At 35.5% G+C, this 12,971-nt stretch overlaps 1 protein-coding gene across 1 annotated transcript in view; it reads right to left on the reverse strand.

Annotated features, from left to right (window-relative positions):
• The window catches only part of LOC150094578 (uncharacterized), a 114,579-nt gene that overhangs the window by 44,642 nt on the left and 56,966 nt on the right, over positions 1-12,971 (reverse strand). The gene's annotated exons all lie outside the window — the stretch shown is intronic.

Consider the following 12,971-nt stretch of genomic DNA (forward strand, 5'->3'; position numbering starts at 1 on the left):
GGTTTTGAAATTTGGTAAGCAACAATGAGATGCAAAGTATACACTTGAAGAAACTTTAAACGAGGTTGAGGAGATGAGAGATCTGGGAATGGTGGTGGACAAAAACCGGAAATTCAGTGTCACATTGCACAAGTTGTCACATCTGATAATGGCAATGATGTGAAGGACCTTGCCATGCAGAAATAAGGAGGCTATGATTTGTATAAGACCTAATTAGGCCTCATATGAATTATTGTGCACAGATTTTGGTCACCAAGTTTTCATGGTGACAAGGATATGTCAGAGTCCAGAAAAGATTCACAAAGGTGGTAAGTGGCCTTTGGAATTTTGAAGACAGATTGAAAGAATGGCAATTGCAAAGCCTCATAAATAGAAGGAAAGATAAGAATGAGACATATAAGTTAGTCAGGGCTTGTTATCAGGTTAACATGGAACAAATTTTTCATAGAATGGGAAATAGAATTTCGTAGAATGCCATCCTGATTGGCCGAGTGGTTAGTGTATCTGCTCTCCAGATTGAGGGAGTAGGTTAATAATATTAATAGGGGTAGAACAAGATTCCATCCTTGGAAACTGTATAAGGAGGATGTAAGAAGAGGAATGAGGAGCAGGTTCACTGTATGGAGTGGAATGCATAGCCTGAGTGTGTTGTGAATGTAGCCAAATTCAATCAGTTTAAGGCATGGTTGGATTAGCTTTGTGTATGATAGTGTGTGTGTACCTCCCACAATGAGTCTCTGACTTCATGGAGATCAGATATTATTAATAATAATAATAGTGCTCAAATGTGTATTCATATGGATATTGTATGTTGTTAGCAAAACATTTCGAATAACAGTCTAAAAATATTTTTTTGAAATAGTTTTTATTGAATTGCCAAAAGTTGATAAAACTAGAGTTAATCCCTTCTTGCTATAAAGTCTTCAATTGAAACCAAATCCAGTGTCTAGAATACTTAGCATCAGTGTGTCAATAAAGAAGGTTGCTGTCATCTGTCTCTTTTATGAAGAAAAATACATGTGGAACACATATTTTTCTTTTAGAGCAGTGGTCTCCAAACTTTTCACTGTGAGGGCCACATTGGGTACTTCAGCACTGTTCAGTGGGCTGTAGTAAAAAAAAAAACTCTAGAACTAGATATACAAGTTTTATTGAAAGCAGATGAAAACTGACTACAGAATATGAGATTAAATTATCATATATTAATGACAATGAACACTATCAGCAAATTCTCATATTTTTATCACAAATTATGAGTTTTTTTGTCAATGAATACAGATCGGGAAATTTTGTTTTTATTTCGTTTTTTGCTTGTTAGTTCATTTTAACGTGTTTTTACCGACTTTTTTAAATGTTCTTATTTTGTGCGACATAAATTTTTTTTGTTGATAAAAAAGTTTATTCGGATGTAACTTTTTTATTTCGTTTTGAATTCTTTTAAATTTTTTTCTTCGTTAGTCCATTTTAACTGACCTTTTACAGTCAGAAAGACCGTAACTTGGATTATGTTTACTTTTTGCTATTAGGGAATATAATTTGAACAATTTTAATTAATGCATTTGAAATCTATCAACACCCAGTGTTTTTTTTTTGCAGATTCTAATTGAAAAATTAGTCCAACTGGCAGGCCAGATAAAATCATATCGCAGGCCGTAGTTTGGATACTACGGCCCGTGTTCCCCTGTTTTAGAGGATAAGTAGTCCTCAGAGAAGTCCGTCCGTCCATCCAGGCCGAGAGATTTGTTCTTTCGTAGAGATTTAAATGCTGCTTTCAGTTCTTCCAGAGTGATGGATTTCTCCAGGTTGTTTTGTGGTGTGGAAGAGAATCTTGTTGTTTTTCTCAGTTTTTCATGGATAGCATCAGTAAAGGTTCTTGTGGAAGTATATGTTGTTTTGTAGTATGTCACTATTTCAGATGTAATTTTATTTGGGTCTTCTATAATGTTACCATCCCGTAGTCTAATGGCTGAGATGAAAGCTGCTGCCTGACATTTCTTTTTTCTAGAGTGAAGTACTTATCTTTTGATTTTGTTAGCTCTTGATTGTAGTATGTCACTATTTCAGATGTAATTTTATTTGGGTCTTCTATAATTTTACCATCCCGTAGTTTAATGGCTGAGATGAAAGGTGATGCCTGACATTTCTTTTTTCTTGAAGTACTTTGTGGGAACATCTTACAGGTTTATATTTGTGTACTATGATTTAAGGAGGGCACCTTTGGCAGACTTCTAGGTGTGCTTGTATTACTTGGAGAATTGATGGGTATTCTGGACTTTCATCCGTGAGGAACAGAAGCTACTATTCAAGTTGTCTAATGGTAATGTTTCTCTTTTGATGTTTTTGATGACTGTAGATTTCTGTGTTCGCTTTCAGTTGAGATTTAAGGTTAGTTACTTTGTTCCCATGTTTTCATCAGTTCTGTTATCTCTTGATTGATTCAGTAAGGTTGGATAATAAGTTCTGGATATTCTGTACATATCCTGAGTCTTGCAGGAAGGTGGTATTAAAGATCCAATAGCCGCTTCCTAGTTTGGATGTCTTGTAGGGTAATGACAGTTCCAATTTAATGGTGCAGTGGTCGGAAATGTAGGATGAATCAGATTATTGTGTTTAGAGAGGTAGAATCTGTCCAGTTAAGCATGATAGAGAGACACCTAAGATGCTGTGATAGATTATTTCCAGGCATAGCACCTCTTTTCTGGATATTGGTGCCAGAAGGCATCGATAAGTTCACTATTGTTTACATTTCTTGCAGTGTGTGAATAAAGAGGTACAATGCTCGGTGCAGTTTAACCTGCCCATTTCAGGGTCAAGGTTGCAGTTAAAATCTCCAGCAATGATGACGTGTTCTTGATCAATTTTTGGAAGATGGACATTTACGAAGTCAAAGACTTCTGCTGCAGTAAGTAGATATCGAAAATATGTAGGATATTGTGGTTTGGTGTTTCAAGATTGGTGTACAGTGCATGACCAGGTACTTTAGCGATCAGCTTGACCTTGCAGGGGGGGGGGGGGATGGAGTGCTAAGGTGACTCTTGCTCCATGGTACTGCTGAATAGATAAACGATGGATTTCTTGTGTGATTAGGTTTTGTCTTACCAAATTTTCTTAATGCCCTCCTATGCTCTGTATTTGAATTATAAAGTTTTAAACTATTTCCTTTCATGAAATCTGATTGTCAATGTAATGCATAATTAGTATTAGGAAAACGATCATTTAGTGTTTTATTCATGTTCTCTCCTAACATAATTAAATTTCTGCTTCCTAAGAAATACCTTTTTAACCTGTTTGAGTACATTTAAAGTTATACTGGGATTTCTTACATTGTGAATCCTAATATTCACATGAGAAAACTGATCAAATTCTATATGTACCTGTTGCTTTCTATCCTAATTTCTCTGCCCTTTTTATGCTAGATTTATATTCAAAAAAATTACTAAATCTCCTGATCTAAATTGCTTATATTTTCTAAAGCAATTATTGTATAGTCTGGTTTTCTGTAAACTTAATTGACTTATATCTCTTACTAACCTATGAGTAGCAGAAAATTTATTTACTACTATTTCCAGGTATTCATTTGTCATTACATCCTATATCAGAACAACTGAAACAAGTTCATTAGGAAAAACTGAATCAAAACCATATAAAGCAAAAACAGTTTTTCTTTCATAGCAGAATGAAAAGTAAATCTGCATGAAAATAATGCTTGTGAAGGATATGTATCAAATCATTCATTTAGTGTGTGCCAGATTGGAATTTATCTGCTGAAGATGCTGCTAGCATGCAAAGATGGATGCAAAGAGTGACGCGAGCTGTTAAAAAAAGATAAGTATTAGAAGTAAGGAAAGATATTAATGTGTTTATTTTGTGACAATACTGGTTTTTAAGTTTATGCTGTTCAAATGTTTTTTTTTCTATAATTATGCAGTATTTAGTTAGGATTTTACGATCTCAGTATTGTAGCTATTACACCCTCTGTCCAAAAAGAAACCGAACTTTTAACAGAAAATAAAACACAGGAAAATTATAATTATCCAAATCATTTATTTCAATCAATATACTCTCCCTCAGCTTCGATATAGCATTTGGCATGGTCAATTAATTCGTTAAATTAGTTTTTTATATCAGTTTTTGGAATGCTGTTGAGGGTTGTGATTACTGCCGCTTGAACGTTTTCAATGGTGTCGTATTGCTTTCCTTTCATCAGCAAATGAAGTCCGGGAAAGAGAAAGAAGTCACAGGGTGAATCAGTGAATACGGCGAGTGATCCAACATATAAACTTAGTTTTTGCTCAAAAACTATCTCAGAATGTGCGAACGATGAGATGGTGCATTATCGTGCAAAAGTGACCAGCTGCCTGCATCACGATATTCATGCCATATGTAAAGAATTCTCACTATTAATCGCTTCAAAACTTTGAGATAAAACTCACCACTGACCGTCTGGTTAGGCAGAACGAATTCTCTCTGGATAATGTCCTTGAATTCATAGAAACAAGTCAGTATTGTCTTTACTTTTGACTTCTTCAAGCAACTTTTTTTCGGATGCCCTTCTTCTGGTGGTCTCCACTCAGCTGCTTTGTTTCAGGCTCATACTCAAAACACCACACATTTCGTCACCAGTAACAATCATTTCAAGGAAGTTTGAGTTCTTTCCGAGTAGCTTTAATGAGGTCCTTGCAGTGTTCAACTTGATACGTTTTTTGGTCTTTGGTCAATTTGCGGGGAACAAATCACGAATTTGATTTACGAAGGCCCAAAGTCTAAGTCAAAATGTTGTGCACAGTTGAATTTGGGATCCCCAATTCATTTTCAAACAATCTCACAGACAATTTCCAGTTATCTTTGATGAAATCATGCACTTTTTGGATTTTAACTTTGCACAGTCCAGTTTTTATGACTGCCTGGGTTTTCATCTTCCTCAAGAGTCTCACGACCACTTTGAAATCACTTAAACCACTCGTAAACTTGAGTATGGGATAAGCATTCTTCACTGTATGCTTTCTAAAGCATTTGGTGCATTTCGGTAAAACTTTTACCAAGTTTAACACAAAAGTCAATTGCAGCTCTCTGTTTGAAACTCATTTCCCGACCATTCGTCAAAACACACTGTCACTCTTAGCACTATAACTCAGCTTCTAATGAAACAAACGTCATAAACATTTGACACAACACTAATGAAGGTTGCCGCTTTCGACAACAAAAAGATACAACAGGTGGCGCCACTAGTTTCTTCCCCCTACCACCACATAATGACTACTCGTTATTCGTAACCTAGTTGATGATTTTGTAGCTTACTACACATGCAGTATGTGCAAATCCCGTTGTTTAAGAATGTCGCAGGTGCAAGGCGGGAACGTGCATGTGTGCATGAAAAGACAGTGAAAGCCACTGGAAGACAGTGAGTGTTTCGATATCAGGATTTAGCAGCAGCAGAGATAGTACTTTGGAAATGGGTGATTTTCAGTTGGTGGATACCAACAGTCTGTTGGAAGATGGAGAGAATATTAAAGACCTACATATAGATTTAGTTTTGGATAGTTTAGTGAATGGAAATAGTTTGTCTGATGGCCATGATTGTGTGTGTGGATGGCAATTGAAAGCAGAATGTGTGCAGAGAGAAACAGAACTGCTGAAAAAGGAGATGAAGGGAATAAAGGCTGAGTTGAGGAGGATGAATAAAGATATTGGGAGGAGAGAGAGAGAGAGAGGGTGACTAGTGTGAGAGGAATGAGAGTAGGTGTAAGAGAACAGCATTGGACAGCAAGGGAAAAACAAAGTGTCAAGATAATAGGAGACAGTGGATGACAGAAAAATTGTAGAAAGATGAGAGTGCAGAAGTAAGGGATAGAGAGGTAAAAGGAAGAAAGTAGAGTACGAGAGAAAGATTGGAAACCATAAGTGTCAGGGATACCAGTGAGGGAAGGTTGAATAAATCTATTTGGAATGTCATGTATGGAGATTTGCCGATTACGGGTGTGCAGAGCAAAGTGCCAGAGGACTGCTTGCCTGGCAGAATGATGGAGAGTGTGGCAATGGCAGTGAAGAGGGGGTGGAAGTATGAAAGGAAGATGATAGCAATAATTAGGATGAATGACCTGAGATGTAGCACGAGATTTGAGATTGATAAACACAGTGCAGCCGAAATGTGTGCGAGGAAAGGTAGTGAGCTTGTGGTCCCTGATGATGAATGAGATGACAGTGAGAATGTGGAATATTTGTTTGCGTGGAGTATGTTTGAGAATAGACGGGAGTGTATACAAGAGATGGATTGCATTTGAATGAAGAAGGGCTCAAGCATTTGGAAAGACTTATTTTCTGGGCAAGTGAGTGTGTCAGAACAGAGATACTAGTACTGCAGAGATAAGAATGTTGCAGGGATAGTCTCCTGGGAAGTGACTTGAGAAATGAAGGGTGCACATTATATTACTGAGCTAGGTGGAGTATGAGAGGAGTAATAATAGCTATGAGAATACTGGAAATACACTGGCTTTTGTGTATAAAAATGCTAGGAATATTAGGAATAAAGGCAATGAGCTTGTGGCATTGATTGACTCAGTCTCCCCAAAGGTTGTTGGTATCAGTGAAACTTGGTTAACTGAAAAGGATGTTCTAACAGGGATAGAAATCAAAGAGGATAACATATTTTGGCAGGATAGTAAAGGTAAACATGGTGGTGGAGTTAATAAATTAAAGACTTAATTCTGTATGTTAGTCAAGTAAATAATAGTTTAATATCCGACGTTTCACTGACTAATATCTGTCAGCATTTTCAAAGGATACACTGGTAAGCAATAGAAAGTAACAAAAACTAAGAAACTAACCGATAATTCTAAAAATTATATGAAGTTATCACTGTACGTGATACAATATGCGTGTCGCAAGTACAACATTTTATTTGTTGAGATATTTATTGTAATTTTCATGAAAGTTCATTTCTTTTTGGTTAAATGATCCGATTAGTTTTCCATATATCTGGTAGGATTAGGCCTTGATTTTTATTTAAGTTACCTGTTGAACGGGCAACTGTAGCAGCCTCTTTGAATGTTCTGGAATGGTAGTTCTCTTCTATGTAGGGCATATGACTGTCTTTTTTTTTTTTTTTAAACAACAAAACCTGTGGTGCGTTCATAATTAGAAGAAACACACGTATAAACCACAGTGAAAATTATTTAATTGTAAAATTACAATTAAATAATTTTCACTGTGGGTTATACGTGTTTCTTCTAAATATGACTCATATCCCATTCAATATTATGGTTGGTAGAGGCAAAATGGGAAGAAAGGCCTGATATATCTTGTCTGTTATTCCTTACATAACCTATGTGTTCTTTCTTTCTTGTTTCAAAACTTCTAGATGTCTGTCCGATGTAATTGATGTAATTAAAAGAAGAATTAATGAAAATATCCAGAGATCTATCCCTAAATGGCTACCCTACAAGAATCATCAACAAGATTCTCTTTAATGACATACCGCAAAGAGCAACGAGATGAAACCCAATACATCAGCTCTATAACAATTCCATTTGTTAGTACCATATCCAGAAAATTAGCTCTTCTAAAACCATATAATATCGGGGTAACTTTCAAACCTATTGAGACCATTCAAAAGTTTATAAGGTCACCGAAAGATAGCCATCCATTCTACAAATACTCTGGAGTTTATAGCATACCCTGTTCATGTGGTATCAATTACATCTGACAGACATCTAGAAGTTTTGAAACAAGAAAGAAAGAACACATAAGGAATAACAGACAAGATATATCAGGCCTTTCTTCCCACTTTGCCTCTACCAACCATAATATTGAATGGGATATGAGTTATATGCCCTACATAGAAGAGAACTACCATTCCAGAACATTCAAAGAAGCTGCTACAGTCGCCCAATCAACAGGTAACTTAAATAAGAATCAAGGCCTAATCCTACCAGATATATGGAAAACTCTAATCAGATCATTTAATCAAAAAGAAATGAACTTTCATGAAAATTATAATAAATATCTCAACAAATAAAATGTTGTGCTTGTGACACGCATATTGTATCACGTACAGTGATAACTTTATATCATTATTAGAATTGTTGGTTAGTTTCCTAGTTTTTGTTACTTTCTATTGCTTACCAGTGTATCCTTTGAAAATGCTGACAGATATTAGTCAGTGAAATGTCGGATATTAAACTATTATTTAGTTAACTAACATACAGAATTAAGTCTTTAATTTATTAATACTAGTGGTTAAGAAAAAGGTCATAATAATGGTGGTGGAGTGTTACTCATGATAAGAGATGAACTGCGTGCTCTCAGGGTGGAGAATCTCTTAACACTAATCGCTTTGAGAGTATATGGTGTGAAATGGATGTTTATAGGACAAGATATTTAGTGGGATGTTGCTACAAACCAGGGAATATAGATGGTGATGAGCAGGAAATGTTTAGGCAAATTAGTTTGGCAAGCACAAAGCGAGAGATCATTATGGGGGATTTCAACTATAGTTATATAAACTGGGCAGAGGAGACAGCATGCAGTAATAAGGGAACCGAATTCTTGAATTTCTTGAGTGACAATTGTCTTAGTCAACATGTGTTAGAGGGAGTATGATAATCAAGAGTTCTGCATTTGGTCATAGCATAAAAGGATCTGATTTGACTGAGATAACATGCATGCCCCCCATTGGTGAGAATGACCATGTAGTCCTGCTTTGAAGGATGAATAGTCATGGAGAGATATCAAAACAGATAAAAGCATTCGCAGCCACCACACTGCTGAGTACCAGAATATGAAGGAAAAAGGACATCGACAACAGAGGACAAAGAAAATGGCAGGAAAAACAAAGAACAGGCATAGTTAGAAGAAGGAAAGATTGTATAGACAAAGAAATCAAGTAAGGAATGTAGCGAATGAAAGAACTATACGATATGTAATTCACCATAAGTACAAGGAGAGATTTTTAAGTATTTCCGGACAAATTACATTCTGTGTTTTGGTGTCAGCAGTCAACTGTTTTAGCGTAAATATTATCAATGGAAATGAATAAGTATCTATTCTAAGATTAAGCATACTGCTATAAAGATAAGTTATTGTTGATAGAGCATACATTTGACAAGTTTATTTGTTTAATGGACAAAAATGACTAGTAAGAATACCCGAATTATGCTTAGATTATAAGATAGAATTGTAGGAGATCTAAGCTAGAATTACTTGTAATTATCTAAGACTTGAAATTTCGTTGTATCAATGCTTATATGTAAATTGAACATTGTATATAGAAGTCTTGGTTTAAATAAATTGATTTGTTAACAATATGCTGAGACTGGCCTGTCAATTCATTGATTTGAAAGAAGTACGAACCTGCATATATCTGACTAATTAGGGGAATGTATTTATGATATACTAAAAATATAAGTTTAAGCCATGAAGGACATAAGTTGAAGGTCAGAGTTAATGGGAGGAATAATATCTGCTTTATTTCTGTTTACGTTTCTTACAAACTCATACTCATTAAGTAGTTTAGCTGGCACAATTGTAAATCAAATAAGTTTGTTAAATTACAGAGTGTGAGGAAATAAGAATGATAGACCAATAAAGTAAAGACAAAATATAACATATTAGATCAGATAAGATAAAGTAGATATATTAACAATGCTCTGCAAGTGACATTTAAGTGCATCTGCATAAGGGTTTCTAAATCAGTGGCCAGTACTTATACTTTATAATGGAAATTTATCAAAGTAGAACTCTTCATTAATGCCACTTGGGAGTTTCAGATATCTCTAATTCCATCTTTGAAACCTGATTAATGCTCTAAAAGGGCAGTTAATTCTAGCTTCATAGCATATTCCAGCTGTGTCTATTACATCTGTTCTTCTAGCTGGTTTGCCTGTTTTGTGGGATAAAAACTCAAGTCTCTGGGGGGGGGGGGGGGAATCTCTACCTCCCTATGAGACTGGCTAACTGACCTTCAACTGAAAAGCTCACAGCCTAGACTAGATTCAGACTCAGGTCTTTCCAACCAAAGAGCATCACTGAAAGCACGTAACTAATTGATGCTCATTTTAATGATGATAGCAACTTAAATATGAAAACAGATAATAGAATAGAAAAGGTGGTGAGGTACAGCATATGAATTCTTAATAGAAAACCTATACAATAAGTAAAACATTGAACAATTCAAGCACAATTTTTAGTGAAGATGGCAATTTAAATATATACAGATAACAGAAATAAAGCTGCCTAAAGTAGGCATGTGGTTTTGTTTTAATATAATGAATGATCTCCTTCTGGCATTCAAAATCATCTATTTTAATTGCTAAAATGCTTACTAGGTTTGTCTCCTATGGAAATGCTAATACTGATAACAGACTCAACTGAATTCAAAGAACTTTAATCTTTAATTATAGATGAAGTCCGTAATTACTCCAAAATAATTTACTAAATCATAATCAAATATTATTTATAACAATTATATACGTATATATAAATAAAGATACCAAGAAATTTTATATACATATTAGGGGGGGGCTCCACCCCCTGACACCTACTGCACCCAATCCCCTTGAGTTCCAGACTAGTTGGGAATGACTCGAATTTTGAAGACTCGACACTCAGGGTAGCCATGAATTTCATCATCATCATCAAATTCCTGACATGTACCCTCAAGAGGTGTACAGGATATGATAGTACTACATGAAAAATTTACATCATTACTAACTTCCTATCTACAATTTCCCTCCAATTTTCATATTGGATATCCATATTGGATCTTGACAAGTCTATTACTTGTCAAGATCCAATATTATCATTATCAGATCTTATATTTCTATCGTCTAAGGCACATTGTACCATATCAACCCACCTATATCTTGGTCTTCCTCTGGGTCATTTTCCTACCAAACTGGCAGATAACACTTGTTTTGCTAATCTTTCTTCGCCCATTCTGTTTAAGTGACCATACCACCTGAGATTAGCTCTACTAATGCACTCCTGGATGCCAACAATGTCAAGTTCTTTCCTAATATCCTCATTTTTAATATGATATTGCCATTGATGCCATCTGTTCACGCCTCTAATCTTTCTCAGGACTCTCATATCTGCGGTCTCTAGCTTTTGGTCAGGTGTTTTACTTCTGACCCAGCTCTCAGATATATAAGTGAAAACTGGTTTGAACACTGTCTTGTATACAGTTAATTTAGTGTTCCGACTAATTTCTCTCTTATTCCATATGACTTTATTCAATTGACTTCCTACCATACCAGCTTTGTTGATTCTGTTGTCTATTTTGATATTTAATTTACCATCTTCACTAAAAATCGTGCCTAAGTAGCTGATATGTTCTACTTGTTCCACAGGTTCCCCGTTCACAACACAGTTGACATTTTCAACAATTCTACGTATTTTCATTGTCTTTGTCTTTTTATTGCTGACCTTCATACCATATCTATTACAACAGCTATTCAATTTAGTCAAGGATTCTTGCAAACTAGTAGCGGATTTATTCAGAAGTATAACATCGTCTGCATAAAGAAAAGAGCTGACATTATTATTATTATTTGACACCTCCAGGGAGTCCAAAGACTCATCGAGGGAGAGTGTGCCAACAGCATCGAATGATTCGCCCCTTCCAACTACTAACCGTGCTCAAACTTACTTAATTGAGCCATTATTAGCAGAGGCTCTACCAATCGACCAACCTTTGACATCTCCAATTCTGATATCATGTTTAATACCACTTTTCTTCATAATGTGACCCATATAGATAATGAATAACAGAGGGGATAATGTACATCCTTGTCTCACACCAGATTTAACATTAAACCATCTTCCTATACTTCCTTCAATTCTAACTGATGACTTACAACTCAAATAAAGACTAAGTATTGCTTGATATAATGCCCCATTGACACCATATAACTGTAGAGTATTTCTCTCTTGGCACCTTGTCATATGCCTTTTCCAGATTGACAAAACTTAAATACAGATCTTTGTTATATTCCCATGCTTTCTCGACTATTTGTCGTAAAGTGAAGATCTGATCCTGACAGCCTCTATTTGGCCTGAATCCAGCTTGTTCTTCACCAAACCTTTCTTCCACAATTCTTCTCAACCGTTTCTCAAGAATAGTTGCATAGATCTTGCCAGGAACACTCAGTAGGGAAATACCTCTGTAATTCTCACATTCAGTTTTATTTCTCTTTTTATATATTGGCACTATTAGAGCTTTACTCCAATCATCGGGAATTCATCCCTCTGTCCAGGTTTTCTGAACTATGGTGCAGCCACTGTAAGACTTTTATACCACCACACTTCAGCATTTCTGGTCGAATATCATCTACTCCTGCTGCCTTTTCACATTTCATGCCTTTGATGGCTCTTTTCACTTCAAGTATGGATATGTATTCCTGACTGTATGCCTATTGAGTTTGTTTTACCACTGTGTTATCAATGCTTGTTTCAAAGAATGCTTATCATTTTATATTATAGGATATATATATATGTATAAATATACCAAGAAATTTTATACTTGGTTTTAATCCTTTTCCCAAGTAAACAAAACAAAGTTTTGCATGTGAAATACATTCACATCTAATCATGGTAGAAGGGTAACAGCAATAGCCGAGTCTCAGTTAGAACTTCTTTGGCTACAGCATTGCCATCTATTATTACCCTCCAAGGGGATTAATATTATTCGCCCAATATCATGTCTTGGGATACCAAGGTTGAAGTAATACAGAAGTCATATATATCTCATATACAAGTAGACAAAAGGTGCTTGACCTTCTTAATAAAAATCTCTGGATGAGAGAAAGATGTGGAAAGATTTTAACTTGGATGTAAAATACATTAAATATACCAAGACATTTTATACTTCGTTTTAATCCTTGTCCCAAGAAAGCAAATTAAAGTTCTGCACGTGAAATATATTCAGTCTGAGCTACTTGTATATGGAGGCTAATGACTTCATAATTACTTGCCTT

This window comes from Typopeltis vanoorti, chromosome 22, assembly GCF_054136105.1.
Source record: "Typopeltis vanoorti isolate ZY-2024b chromosome 22, IOZ_Tvanoo_1.0, whole genome shotgun sequence".
NCBI lineage: Eukaryota > Metazoa > Arthropoda > Arachnida > Uropygi > Thelyphonidae > Typopeltis > Typopeltis vanoorti.